Source organism: Cygnus atratus, chromosome 3, assembly GCF_013377495.2.
Source record: "Cygnus atratus isolate AKBS03 ecotype Queensland, Australia chromosome 3, CAtr_DNAZoo_HiC_assembly, whole genome shotgun sequence".
In the NCBI taxonomy this organism is placed as follows: Eukaryota; Metazoa; Chordata; class Aves; order Anseriformes; family Anatidae; genus Cygnus; species Cygnus atratus.
This window is the reverse complement of record NC_066364.1, coordinates 94967050-94984888: the sequence shown is the minus strand read 5'-3', so window position 1 is coordinate 94984888 and position 17839 is coordinate 94967050. Positions and strand designations below refer to the sequence as shown.

Here is a 17839-nt window from a genome sequence, read left to right as displayed (position 1 = left end):
AGGCAGCATCTTTCTAGGATAGAAATTAATTTCCTTTAGAAACAACTAAGATATTTTTCAATCTGACATTTCTAGATTAATTGGTAAAATTTAATGAACTTTTTGTTTTCCCACGAGAGTTTGATATCACAGAAGAGTTGCTACTGGAGGCTCCTCTGCTCTTTTCTTCCTCATTTCCTGATTTAATTCAGACTGGGACAAGACGTTAGTCTTATTTTTGTAAATTCTGTTTTCTGGGCTGGTTATTTAAAAACGCTTAAAAATCTTGCCTAGATTTAAAGTAGGAAGATTGTTAGGGCAAATAACATCAGACTACTCATTGCTTCTGAGATTATTTCACAGACCTAGAAAGGCTGGCAGTTGAACAAAAATGTAAATAACAAAATAAGAGTAGGGAAGGAATATATGTAAATATAGAGCTAACTGAGGAAAATGTGCATACTTAGTCTAGTTTATGGTAGACACTGCTAGAGTAGTTGAAATACATGTACATGACAATTTGGTGGCTATTTCAAGATCAAGTAAATATGGTACCTCATTATTCTTTTGCATGAAGAATTCAACAATTCAGAGATGATGGTAGGAGGATAAGCCTTTAGGCTTCTGATAACTCACCCAGTTATAAAATTGGCTGCTTCAAGGGTTTTTTGATACAGGCTATGCAAAGAGCTTAGTATCTGACTAATTCCTGGTGATCATATCACTACCATTGGGACTGGTAGCCTAAGTCACTGGTTTAGAAGTTTTAGCACTTTTTTTTCCCATTTTTCCTTAGAGAGGTTCCTGTCAAAGGATGAGATGAGTCCTATGCTGACAGTCTCTGTCTCTCCCCACTGACCTCAGAGGTAGCCCAGATGACTGGTTTAGATGTTTAAATTCTGGGTGATTTAAGTATGGAGAGATGAACTCTGCCTTTGCAAATACCCATCTGGGATAGCCCTGTCTGATCCCAACCTCATAAATCCCCCTCTCCAATTCCATGGTTGCAGATGGCATTCCCTGGCCAGGGTTGATGTGGGAGATCAGCACAGCACGTACATTGTCTCCACCTTCACACCAATGGCGGTAGGTAAACAGGGGCTTAGTCCTCAGGACTCCGTGTCTGCTGCTCTTCAAATCATTAAAAAAATGTGAAGAGTAACATCTGAAATACCCTTGTATGGCGACCACAGGGCAATAAGACCTCAGTGACACTCCTTCAAAAAAAGGTGGTGTCATTAAAAGTGGCATGCTGCATCACTTTGGCTGATGCTGAAGAAGTGAAAGAGGGAGTGCTCAAGGACTTGCATTGGTTACTAATTGGAGTTAATTGTAGTTAAGGAGTGAGCCGCCCCTTTACAGCTTTTCCCAGTCTGACAAAAGCTACTGCTGTAAGTTCAGCAGAAGTACATAGACATGTATCTTCCTTCTGTGATAGAAACACACAGAGTAATAGTTCCTCATTCACATTAATCTTCAAAACTGCAACTAATGTGAGACAGCAGCTTTTTATCCTTTGAAACTCCATTTCTGTTCCTTCTCTCTCATAGATTCTCTTCCCCACACACACCTTTTTTTTCTTTCCCATCCCATCTCCGTTGGTTCCTTTCCTACATCAGGGATGTTTTCACCTTTCTAACTTCTTTCCTTTGATCCCTTGATTCCCTTCACCTGTATTCCAAGATTATTTGGAAGAGGTGGTGTAGCTTGTTCTCCTCGGCTCTCACTTGCCTCCAGTCCTTATAGCTCAAAGCGGAAAGCCCTGCCTGGTCCTACTGCTCAAGTGTTCAGATGCTCAAGACAGCTATTAAATGTTCTGCTCCTTGAAGGAAGAAGGGAGAAGAGGGAATAGGCATTAGCCCCTGACAGTTAACCTGTTTTGTACTAGGAGTTCACGGAGATGAGCATGGCTGTGACACAGTTCAGTGTAACATGATTACAATGGGAAGAAATATTTTATCTAGGGAGGAGATGATTGTGAAAAAGCAGAACAGAATTTATCTGGTCCTGCCACAGAATGAAATAAAATAAATAAAAATCAGTTGCCAGTTTGCAGCTGTTAGATGTTTAAATATGTGCTGAACACTCAGCTCAGAAATAATCATCTCATTTCAAAGTAACAACTCGTTCTTTAAGGCAGGTTTTCATACTGTGCTGCATCAGGATCCTGTCTGTTTTAGCATGTGTATTCATTAAAAATACATGTAAAAAAGACATATGCTAATTACATCCTGCATAAAGAAAATATTATTTTCAATATTATATTTAGATTGCAATAGTACATAGCAGTTTTCATTTCTCCGTCCTAAAACATTTTTACTTGTGCAGTGAACTAAGGTTTAAGATGCATATTTCTATAAAACCTTATGTGGGGAGTCCAGAGGGTAAATTTCCTCAGACATTTAGCTGAAAAAGATATAACGCTATAGTTGGTTGATATCTGAGGGAAAAAAAGTATTATTATTACTGGTAAACTAAATGAGGTAAGGTAAGGTGAATATCTGTAGTTTCATTTTAAAGGATATTTTAAATAAATGATTATCATTCTTGCCCACTCTGAATTTAAGCCCCAAATATTTTTTATGTAAATTTAAACATTGTATATTGAATTGCTCACGTATTCAGGTATTTGTAGTAATGGATGAGTATGGACCTAAGTATTCAGAGAACAGAAAAGAATTATAGAAATTAGTCTAAAATGTCCAAGGTAATCCCTGGAATTACCCTGGAATTTTAAGACCATGCCCTGAATGCTCATCAGCATGCTCAGTGAATCTTCACAATAAGCGTATATATATATATATGGCCCCAGTTTTACAATTTCATCTATGGTGACAGCCTGCACTCACCATTCAGAAACCTTCCTGACACCTGTGTGAGTCCAACTCACTTGGGATTTCAACATCTGCGTTCAGTCACAGAATCAAAGCACAGGGATTAATCTAGGCAGAAAAGCAGGTGGTGGTTCAAGAGCACTTAACTTGATATTACATCATAATTTTATGTTGAGCTTTACTGAATTTCATATTTTCGTATTTTTCTTTATTCGTACCATTGCTGAATGAAAAAGGAATTCTCATTCCCTACTGTGAAATAACTTGGTCAAGATTTTTTCTAAAGTGCAAAACTGTTTACACGATTCACTGAAAAATCACTCTTTGAGGAGCCATGCATTTATCACTACTTACCAAGGGAGTCTCCTTATTTCTTTTTAATATACTTAGATATTAGCTGCTGGAATTGTCCTACCACTATGTGTATACTTTAGGATCATCCAAAAGTCTCATAATTATATAAGAGTTTTATTCTGGACATTGTACTAAATCACCTTTGCTGTAAGAGGAAGCTTTTTGTGTTTTATTCCCATTTTGATGACTAGCTGTAATGTAGATTCTATTGTAGGCTCTGTTAGAGGTTAATGCAGAAAATGACTTCATTGCATGAAATGAAATTCTTTGTACTGAATTACCATTCTGGGACTTACATAATTATTGAAAAAAAATAGGACAATATTTACTATGATCTCCAGAAGTTTAATAAAAATGTAATGTATCAGCTTAATATCTGTTGAGTTATATAAAACATTATCATAATCTATGAATAAAAGTAGTAATGTAAATAGCTATTGGATGTCAAGGAAAATGCATTTGTTGATTAAAACTTTTCTTGCCATTCTAGGCATGCAGTGTGCATACAGTTCCTATACACACGCTCTATTGATAACAGAACACATGTGCATGCTGATGATCATATTAGTATAGGGACAGATAAAACATTGTGTGGAAAATGATTTTTTTTTTTCCAGCATTTGCATTATAAGAAATGTCTGGAAATATTTGGCTGAATGGGTTATAGCAGCAAATTCCATACGCTCTCCCTTCACGGGCCAAAAAGCATATTTGCATATAGAACTGCAGTTGAATGACTCGATGCTTGTTTCCTTTCAGTGCTGAAGCAGTTAGAAACCTTCTCACGGTAAGTGCAACTCCATTGGGAATGAGTTAACTGCAACTGCTAAAATTAGAACGTGATCTTTAGCTGTTACCAGCAGACATTGCTTCCTTTTTGCTGATAAAATGATTTGAGAGGCATCCCTGTGGCAGCATTATATAGGCAATTTTCATATTCTTCACATCATGTTCTTTCTCCAAAACAAAAAGCTTCCTGTGGTTTGTTGAGGTACTATGTAAGGATATCACAGTGGCTGTGATAATTACCTGTTATCACTCATTTTTATTTATGCATGTCTCATAGCACACACAAAAAGCTTAAAACTAAAGTTGCATGTTGAGAAAGAAGAGAATGTGATGCTCACAAACTAAATTCAGCAAAATGTTGTCTTGCCTTTGCCATCAGTGGTCTGATTCTCTTGCAGAAGTTGGGGAAACTAAATCTGGTGCTCCCAGCCCCTCGTGGCTCTGTGTATCCTGCTAGCACTCATCACATTGTAGCTGTATCAGTCAGTGTAAACCCTAAATTCAGGTGAAACAAAATTTTGTTATAAGTGTCACCCATATTCAAAGTTGTTAATGACCTGCCATTGTCTTTTCTCCCTCCAATACAGGTTTTAACGATGAGGCCAGGGTCTGTGTTTGAGTTAACACTTTTAGCATGTTTCTGGGAGAAAAGGGAAAAGTGGAGGAGTAAGTGTCTTGTGCCTTGGGTCTGTGTTACAGAGGATCGGTGCAGGTCTAGATCAGGATTCCAGTGTTAACTACTCTGTTCTTTCTTCCTCTTCACAAATGCAATTTTGTATCACAGAAATGCCCATAGACATGTTTATTCTTTTTATTTTTTAATCATCTTCAACTGTGCACAAAAAGTTGTTCACTTAAAAAATATTTTTAATGTACATTCAGGGATGGCCTCTGCTTTTCATAGAGATGAGGCAACTTGATTCAAATTAGAATCCCAGTCTTGAACTTCACTGTAGTTGGATCCAGGGTATAGTGTATTTTCATTTCTTACCTGCATGGAACTGTGGCCATGAGACCCCCATCCTGTATCTGACTGCATGGAGACACTTCGCTGCACCCTTGGAGAATCAGCTGCAAGTCTAAGAATGCTCTGCACCCTCTAATCAAAAAAAAATTATCAGCCTCTAAGAATTTACTTTTCTGGTTCCTTTACTTCTGCTGTATTCTATCACTGTCATACATCTTGAAAAGCAGGGATTATAGAATTAGAATATAGCCTTTAGGATTATATCTAATCCTTATTGATAGGATTGCAAATATCTCATTGATTGGCTGCATCTGAGTGCAGGTGAGCTTAGTATCATTTCCAGTCACTGTGACAGTACTGCAGATGGGGAATCTGTGCAAGAACTGTCCTTGCTCCAAGTAGTGGTCCTACTTGACTAGCTGCTGTTCAAAGTTGTTATGCTTTGTTACTTTCATCAGAGTAAAAATCCCTAGTCTAACTTTTTCAGTGAACTGCTATTTTGATCTTATTTAGTGAGGACTATTCATGACTCATTTATTGTTCAACCTTATAAATCATAATTCTTCCTCAAGCTCTAGCTGAGGTGCTGTGACAGAATCACAACCAGTGATATAGAAACTAGATCATAATCGCTTGCCCTTTGTTTCTTATTGAGCGGTTTACATGGACCTACAGATGTTTTCTTTCACTATGCATCTACATGTCCTTTTCCTCTGGCTCCTTTTATGATACCAACTAAGTCAAAGTAACACTACTATAATTATACTAAAGTTTATTTGTTTTTAAAAACAGGATCATTCCGTGAAACTAAAATCAACCTCACTTGAAGAATGTGAAGATTTTTTAATATTCAAAAGGAATAATACATGGAAAACAAAACCAAAACTGCAGTGTTTCACCTACTTTCTCATTTAAGGATTAGTTCACTATAAGTTATGCCATTATTTATTGCTGGTAGGTTTGAAGAGCATATGTTATTAAGAATTCTGTTTCATCAGTCATCAGAACAAATGAAATACAATAATATTGGTTGGGAGCTTTGTATTAATCTCACAGTTTAAAATGAATATTTCAATGACATTGTAGTAAGCTACTCACCCTGGTTAAAGCTGCATGGTAAGAGGAAGATGTTGGAGCACTTACCTAGGACTTGGGAAAATATGATTCAGTTCCCTGCTCCCTGACAGACTTCCCTGAGACCTCAAGTCTGTATCACCAAGCCTTTGGACGGTTAACTCATATCAAAATTCATAAGGTGCTTAAATACTTTGATGAAGACTGGGGGGTAATTCTCTGCATATCCTCTGTTCTCCATCCGCAAAATCAGATGAATTGTACTTTATGTTTTCAGAGAGCTGTTGTACGCAGAGTTGGTCAGAAGCCTTATGGGGAATCTCCTTTCAAAGAACACTTTTTACCTTTACGGGTAACAAAATCTCACAGAAATGCCATCTGCAGGAGTCCAGTAGCTGCTGACTGAAACTGGGTGATTTGTTAGTTTCAGAGGTATATCCACTGATTAGCAGGTGAAAATTAATTAGTCCACAGCCTCAGTGATGACAGCAGGGAGACAGGGGCTATGAGCAGATGGTTGTAAATGACCTAGTTACTGCTGCCTGAAAAGTCACACAGTTGGATCTTGTAAACTGATCTTTTGGGATTCTACCCTGTTGTGAGCAGAAATTCACATACGCAGCCTCTCTGTGGTGGCTTAGATACCAAAGTATATTTTGCAATTTTATTTTAGATAGGAGCTTGAATGTGGTTAATTCACATGACTCAGCTAAAGAGCAGTGACACATTTACAGGTGTTATTTAACCACTAGCACTCATCTCTGCTCTCTTTGACAAAAGTAATTTCACATTCAGACAGAAGGTACAGAAGTAGCCAGAGCATTTTATATTTGAGAGGGGAAATATAATTTCCAAAATGAGACTTTTTGCAAAATTTTATTTCTGTAGGAAACTTAAAAAAGAAAAAAAAAAAGGAACTGAAATGAAATACAAGGATAATAAGTGTATTAAGGATTGTCTTAAACACAGCTGTTGGTGGAGAAACTGCTGTAAAATTACTTAACTTTTCCAGAAACCTCATTCACTTTGTTAGACCTTCCAGACCCTGTTCAGCAAAGCCCTTAAATGTGTAAGGCTCCCACTGAGTGGAGCCAGGCAGCTCGAGTATGTCAGATAGTAACACACCTTATAAGTCAGATGTTAAATTGGGCTGTCATGCAATTCTTTTAACCTGTTTTCTTAACACTTCTTGACAAACTTTGAGTTCCCTGCAGTCTGGTTGGCCATTTCTAAAGATTTCCCTTCAGAAGCTGTCTTTTGTGTTTGTGCAGAGGATTTGATGTAGCTGAACACAATCCTCTTTACAGGATGTTTTAACTTAAGGTCTTAGGGCTTGTTTTTTTGTTAGCTTGCTGCTCAGCTTTTTTCTAAATCCACATCCCCAGTGGGAATGTGTCACCTTATAATACCTGGTCTTCTATTGTGGGAGTTAATATCAATTTGTTTTTGAACAAGAAAAAAAAATTTCTATAAAGAAACATCTTTGGATGTGAAGCCAGTTTCCCTTTTAAAGGGACATTAATAAAACCTTGGGAAACATATAAAGTAATGATGAAAATGCTAACTTGTTAGACCAGGATAGTCTTCTGCATATTTAATATCAAAGAAAAGATAAAGACAAGAGTAATTATGCAGATGCTACCTATAGCAATGCTAGAATAACACCAGAGTTCAGAAGTAAAATTAGCTTTCTCTCACCATTACTGTTCCTAAACCACAGTTTATTGCATTAGATCTCAGCTATTGATGACTGTAATCCTCAAAAACTGCAAAATATCAGTTTTCAAAGACTTTTTTTTTCTTTTTATGATTTCTCTCCAGTGTTAGCAATAGTATTTAGTAGAAGCTGGATACGAGGTTAAGGATTATTTTATTTGAAGGCAGAGCAAAACATAGCAATAATGTGCATTTAGATACAGAAATTAGATTTGATGAACATACTGTTGTTACAGGTAAATACCAAAGACGATTGTAAAACTCGACAGTGGTGAATATTTTGGAAATATGTCAGTGAATCCCACAGTCTTAAAATTCCCATGGAACTGACCACTACCTTTCATTTACAAGTTGCTCTGTATTGTTTTCTTAGTTTAAAATTACAGATAGAGGATTTACTTCTGAGCTATATATACATGAGTATATATATTAGTGCATAGGTTTAATCATGTATTGTTATTTTTCTCTGATATGTTTTTAACACATTAAGATCTTTTAAATGAATGACCCTACAGCATTAATGCAAATAAGGCTGGGGGGGGGGGGGGATAGGGGGAAAAGGAAAAAAAAAAAAGTTGGCATCTTTTTGTGAAAAGCTTTCATAAGCAACTGCATAGGGATTATCAATGTAGAATACTGAAGAGAACATAAAAATAGTGACTGTGAAAGCCAACCACAGAGATAACAATCACTTCTTGTCAAACATTCAAGGAGACTTGGCTGGTTTCATTACTTGTGCAATGGATAAGGGTTAAAATATTTACCTGACCAAACACAATAGAAGTGTTGTGTAAGTGGTAAAAGCTCAGATCTGTGCATCACAACTCCTTTTGCCTCTGTTACGTGACATGAGACACCAGACAAAGCATTTAACCTCTGAACAGCTCCATCTTTTTGTCTGTAAACTTGAATAATATGAATGAACACCTACTCTCAAGGATGCTCTGCAGTTTTTAATTAACCAGATCAGCAAGCACAGTGAGATACTGACAGGAAAAGTGCTGGCCATGACTGAAGAGCAGGATGAAATTTTCTTACCCTAGTCAGAAAATGAACTAGAGTGGACCCTTGATAATATGAATGTTAAATAAAAATTCTGATCTAAAATGAAGATTACCTTAGAAATTAGCATGTCAAATAATTTTGTGGCAAAGCTTTTCTCTATTGGTGCCACAGTACAGATTTCTAATCTGTATTTTACATAGGAGCTTCTGTGTAGAGTAAATACTGATCACACAAGAGATTGTTGCTGTGGAGCAGGGCCCTAGGGGGACACTTCTGTGAAGGAAATTTTTCTCTCCAACTCTTTCTGGTAAGAATGATTAATTTTGATTTTCAGCCCTTGCTTAACAGCAAATAACCAGAGTGCCAAGAAGCTCATCCAAATATACTCTATCAGTATATATATTATTCCAGGAAAAGTATATGCATTATTGATAACATATTGATAAAATATTGTTATTTTTTATCAATCTCAAATAATATTATAATATTGTAAACATAGTATTCAGGCCAAAAATCTTAGATGAAATAATCAAACAAGGTAAGAAAAGAAACAAAAAGGCTAATAAAAAGCCATTAAAAAAGTTTTGTATTGAAAAAGTTCTAATAAATACTAAAGTGTTTATGATGGGGTGTTTAAAGTGTATCAAAACTGGAAAAGACAAAAATATAAGATCTTTTTTTCCTACGAAGCATATCATAGACATTTTTCATATTCTTCAATTTCTTTCTTCAGCATTTTTATTTTTTCTTAAAGCAAGCTATTAAACTGCGAACTTCCTCACAATTCCTTTGGGAATGACCTGCTAGACCCTGTGTCACCAAGGCATTTGGCCAGCATATACCTAATTTAAGGGACATACCATTCAAGAAGTCAAATATAATCACATGATTGAAACCAGCCAAAAAGTCTTTCTGAATCTATATCAAGATGCTGAGACTAGTCAGGTAAGGTTTTCTGTCATCTGGGATTTATGCGTATTTAGTAGAAGATATTTTTGAAAATGTTTAAAGTGGCATTTAATGTTGTTAGGGAAATGGCACTTGATGTTTGTAGCCCAAGGGCAGAAATCAGAAGCTGTATGTTCCAAACCCTTCTCAAAGATAAAAAATTGTCTTCTGGAATTGTGAATTACCATGCAAGACATTTGGGAAGTAGTCAAAAGCAACTTTGCATTTACTCACGGCCAGCTCTGATGCATCTTCTCTCTATTTTTTTGTGTAAGAAAAAAATGTATTCTGCCATGTGAGTAATGTTTTAATCTAATAGTAGGTGATGTTTAATCAAAATACAAAGTAACTATATGTCTTAAAAATTACTAGATGGTGATGAAAATTTATACTGGTAAAATATAAAGTTATATAGCATAAAGTTATATAGTATAAAGTATAAATAGTGTTTGGGTGATGTCCCTCTGACATCCTGCCTGGTATATTAAGGGAAACATAAAGGAGTTGCTTTGAGATCTTTTGTCTTTTGTGCCTGCAAAAAGCTTTCTGTCTCCTTGGATTCCCAGGGTGCCTACATATTGATAAATTTGCAGTGATCTTGTGTGTACGTTCATGGGGAAGAGAGGTTAAGCAACCCTTTCTTTAATAGAGCAGGATTCATGCCTTAAACTATCTGAAGTCAATGGTAGCTAAGGAGAGGCTAATTAATTTCAGATAAAGTTCAAAGCAGCTGTCCCATAGCTCAGCTTACACGTCTGTTGAAGCCTGAGCCATTGTTTTGTTTTAAAGTGTATGAATAATTTACTTTTTATCCATTCCATTGAGCTACCTTTGCTAGGTCTTATCGGTTCTTATCCCCTCTACCAAGGTGGATGCTGTTGTTGAATGCTATGAATCCTAGATAGGCCTTTTTCCCTTCAAGGGAAAAATTCTCTGAGGAACATATGGCTCTATGCATGCTTTTCTGATAGACATTGCTGTTTGGTGTGCAATGGGAGATGTCACTGCTGAGTTAGCAAAACTCTCCCAAGAACCAGGGCAAGTCCATCCATTAATTAATCCAACTGGTTAATCCATGTTGAGACCTGTGGTGTCTATCATTCCTACCAACTATGTTGATTTTTTTTTTAATTGTGCCTACCAGAAATCAGAGTGGGGTGGGAACGAGTTCAATGGGGTTGGTGCTGCCAGTTTTGGCAAAAAGTGATCAAGTCCGTGTTGCACTGAAACTGATGTGCAATCATTTTTGCCCTAGCTGTCTGCAATAGGTAAATTTAGTCTCTTGGTGGTAAATACCAAGCTCACAGATGAACTGTGAGAATAAGTCTATTGCTGATTGTTAAGATTTAGTCATCATGTGATGACTGATGTATGACAGTGTCTATTTATAACACTTCTTAGGGGTTAAAAGATAAGTTTTTCTCAGTTCCAGCTTTCATCTGAAAAACAAAACAAAAAAAAAAACAACACTAATGCAGAAAATAATACTGTGCACTTCTTTAATTTATTCTCACTGAGAATCCTTAGACATCTTACAGTATTAATGAAATATGCTGTTTTCAGATAAAATGAAAGCATGGAAAAACCTGATGGATGAGATGATTTTTCCAAAAGCCATCCCAGTTGTTTGCAGTAAAACCAATATTAATAATTTCAGTAATAGGTGAGGTCCCTGTTGTTCTAGGCACTCTATAAATGCACATAAAGTGAAGGTTTCTGCTTCAAAGGAAATTTATCTGAGTAAATTTTAAACCAGCAGCAAGAAAGAGACAGAGAGGTGGTTTATGCCATGCCACAGTTCAGGCATGACATGATCACAGGAGTCTATGCTTTAAACGACCTGGGTTTTTCCTCCCAGTAAAGAAAATGCTCTAGTTTAGTGTATTAGTGTAGTAATGTTTACTACTTTTTATATTCATAGTAGCTATAAGCTGTTGCTCTGAAACACAAAATGCCAGAGAAGCCTTCAATGTAGTATGGTGTTTGAAAATACTATGTTAAGCTGCTCAGGAAGATCTGACACCATGATGTTTAACTGGTGTGTCTGTAAAATATTTTTCATAGAGGACAGTTTTCCTCTAAATATTCATGCCAAATTGGAAGATAACCACCAGCAAAGGAAAATGCGTCCTTGCTAGGAGGAGGAAAATAAGGCAAGGTCTTAAAACATTTAAATGACATTGGAGTGTCTACAGCAGCACCTCTTTAATCTTATAAAGATCGTACCACTCTATGCCATCTATATTAACTTTATAATGTAACTAAGTGGCTTATGGCAAATGCTCTCCGGTAGCCTGATACTTATTAAAACACTTGTGATTTATTTTGTAAATGAACATTTCACAAAGGAGTTTATTTTTAAAAAGCATATCAGCATCAACCCACTTGTGCCTTCAAAGTGCATTCCTCCTAATTTCTGTAATTTTAAGGTTAGATCAAAACTTTAATGGAATATAGGTAAGCTTTACTGTAAAGTGCTGAGGGGAAAGAAACAAAAAGTCTAAATCAGCAAGCCAAATAGGTAAATAAAATACAGCATTCACACTCCTCCTCATTTTCACCCAGGTAGAAATGAAGGAAGTAATGTGAGTTAGTCATTCTGTAATCTGTCAGGTTTCAAAGGATCTGTGCCTACAGGTTCATCCCAGTTAAATTCTCTTTTAACAGACTCAGCATTGCTCATGTTTTTGCCTTTCACTTTATTTAAAAGGCTGTTGAAATTAATGGAAAGACTAACAGACTCCTAAGATAGTACCCCCACTTGTAATTTAATCCACTGAGTAATTATAGTGTACCTCTGGATAAAACAAACCCTCAGAGAAATTACAATTAAGTGTAATACCCCCAAGGAATCATGATTACTTTGAAAATAATTGTGCTTTGCTAACTGGCCTTGAGCTTGCGCTCAAAACTTACATTGCACAAAGCTTACATTGTGCTGGAGCCGCAGCAGCAACTTCAGAAATCTTTGTCTAGAAGAGTTTTGCTGTTATCTGAATTACAGGGTTTGTCAGGGTTTGTTGTTTTTGTTGGTTTTGTTTTTGTTTGTTGTTTTAAAGTTTTTCTTGGTTATACTGATTGCAACTTTTGCATAAAACTTGTACCATAACGCAAAATCCTGCTTTGCTGTAGTCAATGTATAAAACTCCACCTGCTTCTAGGGTGGCAGTATTTTGTACAACTGGCAACTTTCAATTCCTGTTTACCATTGCCAAGTCATAGTGAATACTTCATCCCAATCTAGAGGTTAGGAAGGAGTTCAGCTTTCATACTGTTCAGTGAATCCATTCTCTTATGCCTGCTACCAACCTGTTCATAATCTTTGTGCTACCACCACAACTAGGTGATAGTTCATTTCCATGGCACTAGATCTTTGAATATGAAAATGTTGCTCAAATGACATGAGTATAAGAAAGACTCTAGCAAAAATATCAAACTAATTTAGGTAAAGCAGGAATCATAATGCAGTGTACTTCAGCTTAAAACTCTGTAGCTGGGTTTGTAATAGGTCCTTAATATATTTGTAGTGGAAACAGAGCATCAAAAGCATTTCTGGACCTCAGTTATTTATTATATACTATATATAATAATTATAATAATAATATATACCCGTTATATATAAGGGTTATGGACAAGTTCCCCTTCATAAGAAAATGTTTCTTTGCATTCACTTTCAAAACAAGATTTGTCATCTGCTAAAGTTTCAGCAGGCCTTTACACACAGTTCTCTCTCAGTAAAATCTTCTGCCATAACTTGAATTTATTTTGTATTCCTTCTTAAATAATGTTGGTATAGCCAAATAGAACAAAGTTCCTCCAATCACAACTCAATGCAATGTCGAGGAGGCAATACTGATACACAGCAGTTTATATATATATAGAAGCAGTAACAGACAGATATGCCTGATATTAACAGAGCTACAGCAAGTAATGCCTTTAACTCAGATTAGAAAAGGCTTGAAAAATGCATTCTTGACTAACATTGACTGAAGGTCACTTTATTTTATTCAAGTTTTAAAAACGCTTCTATTTTAATGCATGGCATTTAAGCACAGAACTTTGAGTCAGCTTTTACAAATCAGAAATTTTGTTAGCAGCTATTCTATTGCTGAGAAATCTGGACATCACAACAGGTTATATAGTATTGTGCTTAACTTCACCAGATGGTTAGTTGCATATAATTCACTGAATTCCTAAGAAAGGCTTGGTTCTTTGAAATTTTTTTTTGTCTGGTTATATTTAAGCATGGCGTAAGTGTCCTATTCAGCCTAACTATTCTTTCTACCCAGCATGTTACAGTCCTTGCATAAAACTTGCAAAGAGAAAATACATCTTAATAGTACGTAGTACTTATGCACATTTCCATATTTCTCTGAGTAGCTGCCAGAAGTCTTATTTACCTTTCTCTTCAGTTACCGTCATGCAGACATAAAGAATTTGCCATCTTCCCACATTGGCAGCAATGCATCACATTTGACATAAAAATGAGCATAGTGAGCATTATATACCAATCATCTATTTGAAGGTTTGATTTATTTTCCAACCTTTGGTCTCAGGAGGACTAGAAATACAATGCAAAGGCTTTAAAATATTTTTTAATTAGCATTTCAAATGAAGTCTTTAATGCATCATGCTTCAAGCACTTGTACAAGAATCAAAAGAAAAAGCAGAGGAAAATAGCAATTACTCTTTCCTAACAACTGCAAAGGATGTTATCATCACTACAGATATTAAAGCCATTTACTTGCCACCACCAAATAAAAGCTTTATGTAATTAAAACATATGGCTGGTGTTAACTCAAAAAGGGACAGGAAATTGAACATTAAAGGTGACTCTGCCCTTAATTTGTTGTATTGCTTAGGGAGGGAGGAGAGCGTGTTGAAGTGTTTTGAGAGAGAGAGGGACCAACAATGTTATCTTTGAATTTCCTGCCTTTCATCAGTTACTATTACAACCCACATGCTCAAATGTTTAAAAAAAAAAAAAAAAAAAAGCTGAAGGGTTGTAAAACCTTATCAGTGGCTATTAAAAAGTTTAGCTGTTTTTAGATGCTAAAGTCTTCAGTGTAGGCAGTTTCCTCCTCCCTGTATATTTTTAGAGTAAAAAGAACCAGGTTTGGGTTTAGCGAAACAATTGTTCGAATAGCATGTTTAATGAAGTCAATGGAAATTTCCATCTTTCCAATTTTATTTCTGAAACGCTATATCCCAGAAAGCTAATTTCTGGAATCCTGTTTAATCACAATCCTGTTTAAATAGAAGTGCTGGATTCTCCTTGCAGAGCGCATACCAGATTAGGCCTTCTGACAGCCTAGATAGAGATACTTTCATTAATACCAACTGAAGAGCTCATAAACTGTTTTTGCGGTTTGCTTGATGCAGTGCTGATGAGCTCCCCCTTTTTAATTCTGCCATTCTTCATGCTAGTTTGGAACCAGTATTTAATAACTGCATCTTTTGACTTTACTGTTGTTATTTAATAGTCATAAATCCTAATCACAAATACTTTAGCGTTCTTATATTTAGTGTGAACTGCCAATTACTTTCAGTACTAGGAACTACTTGATGGTTTATGAAGTTGCCATATTAAAAATTAAGATGGGTGAACTCTTACCTAACATTTCTATAAACTGTGGGCTTCTCAAATGACTAATGATCACATTGGTTCTTTAAATAAATACAAACTTCTGCAAGCAAATGTAGAATCATAGAATAGAATCACTTAGGTTGGAAAAGACCTCTAAGATCATAAGTCCAACCTAGCACTGCCATGTCTACCATTAAACCATGTCCCTAAGCACCACATCTACACGTCTTTTGAATACCTCCAGGGGTGGTGACTCAACTAATTCCCTGGGCAGCCTGTTCCAATGCCTCACAACCCTTTCAGTGAAGAATTTTTTTCATAATATCTAACCTAAACCTTCCCTGGTGCAACTTGAGGTCACTTCCTCTTGTCCTATTACTTGTTGCTTGACAGAAGAGACCTACCCCCACCCTGCTAACACTTCCTTTCAGGTAGTCGTAGAGAGCAATAAGGTCTCCCCTGAGCCTCCTTTTCTCCAGGCTAAACGACCCCAGTTCCCTCAACTGCTCCTCATAAGACTTGCAGTCCAGGCCCTTCACCAGCTTTGTTGCTCTTTTTTGGATACGCTCCAGGGCCTTGATGTCCTTCTTGTAGTGAGGGGCCCAAAACTGAACACAGTACTTGAGGTGCGGCCTCACCAGAGCCGAGTACAGGGGGACAATCACTTCCCTAGTCCAGCTGGCCACACAATTTCTGATACAAGCCAGGATGTTGTTGGCCTTCTTGCCCACCTGAGCATGCTTCTGGCTCATATTCATCTGGCTATCCACCAGTAGCCTCAGGTCCCTTTCCGCTGGGCAGCTTTCCAGCCACTTTTCCCCCAGCCTGTAGCTCTGCATGGGGTTGTTGTGCCCCAAGTGGGGGACCCGGCACTTGGCCTTGTAGGCCTTGGCCCATGGATCCAGCTTATCCAGAACCCTCTCGAGCAGATCAACACTCACGCTTAACTTAGTGTCTGCAAAATTTGCTGAGGGTACACTTGATCCTCTTGTCCAGATCGTTGATAAAGATATTGAAGAGAACTGCCCCCAGCACTGAGCCCTGGGGTACACCACTTGTGACTGGCATCCCACTGGGTTTAACTCCATTCATCACAACTCAGAGAAGCAATATGCAGTGATTGTGAGAGTTCTCCCAGCTGCTTATAGAATATTTCCTCTCACTCTTCATCCTGGCTGGGTGGTCTATAAGAGACTCCCATCATGACATCTGCCTTCTTGGCCTTCCCCTTGATTCTTACCAATAAACGCTCAACCCTGTCATTGCCATTGTTCAGCTCTAGGCAATATGAACACTACTTAACATCAAAGGGCTACATCCCCACCTCTCCCTCCTAGTCTATCCCTTCTGAAGTGTTTATAGCCAGCCATTGCAGCACTACAGTCATGTGAGTCATCCACCATGTTTCTGTGATGGCAACTATGTCATAGCTTTTCTGCCGCACAGTGCCAACTAGCTCCTCCTGTTTGTTCCCCGTTCTGTGTGCCATGGTGTAGATGTACTTCAGCTGGTCTAGCAATCCCATCACCTTTCCAGAGGGAGAAGACCTAATTCCTATGTAACCATTCTTAGGCACTTCCATGATAAATATATCAGAAGGGATCCAGTTCTTTAAGCTTTTTCTGGAATGATCCCCGTTATAATCGTTGCAGGTAACAGGTCTCGTCTATTAACATAAATTTACCAAACCTAGCTGTCTCCTCATTTTAGAAGTGCATATTTCTACCAGTCTCAGTTTAAATTTCTATGATTTTACCATTCTGGATGCAATTTCTTGTCAATATATTGAATATCTTCTTAGGCCTAAATAAAGATGACCATGTAAAGTAAGTGCTCAAACAGTAAATTTTTGTCTCTGTGGACTGCATGAATAGCCTAAGCTTTCCTTTCTGGGGATTAATTTTCTTTTCTTTTATTGTGCTTATTACTGAATGATGCTAAATCCCAGTTTGTTTTTGTAGGCCATAAGATGCTGGTGACATCCTGCTTTCAGGCAGCCAAGACAAATACTTCCCTGTTCCTTTCATATACATAAACCAAAATAGGTGTATTTTTCAGGCTCCCTGTAACCTCCAAGATCATGATATATTATCCTGATTTGGGGCTTTTTGTTTTGTCCTTGACTATGGTCTCTTCTGTGGCTCATTTACTTAATTGGAAGTTTAGATTTCTGAGGAATACTCAACCAGCAACTAAATATGTGTTGAAAATTTAACATGCAAAGAAGAGCCTGTTTAGTACTCAATAAGACTACGTTTTAAGCTGCCCCTGTATTTTCAATGTTAGGTGCCACCATTTTCCAGGCTCACTGTTAGCAGCCTGTTAAGATGAAAGGGACAAATCACTTATTTTGTTACTGTGTCAAAGCCTTGATGCACCTTGATGCATTTCAGCACTGTGTAGTTTGCAATCAGGTCAGATTTTCAACTTGGAATGTTTGAATTAGAAAGCCTGGTCTCTCTAAAGTTAGAGGACATAAGTCACTTTAATTACGTACGCTCAAAATCTCTGTAATTTATAAACTACCTAAATGAAAGCTGGGATAATGGACTTGAGTGAATTCAGAAAATAAACAATTTTCCATAA

General features: G+C 37.1%; 1 protein-coding gene across 1 annotated transcript in view; it reads left to right on the top strand.

The window, feature by feature from the left end:
- MTA3 (metastasis associated 1 family member 3) overlaps positions 1 to 17839 on the top strand; it is a 138565-nt gene that overhangs the window by 119784 nt on the left and 942 nt on the right. The gene's annotated exons all lie outside the window — the stretch shown is intronic.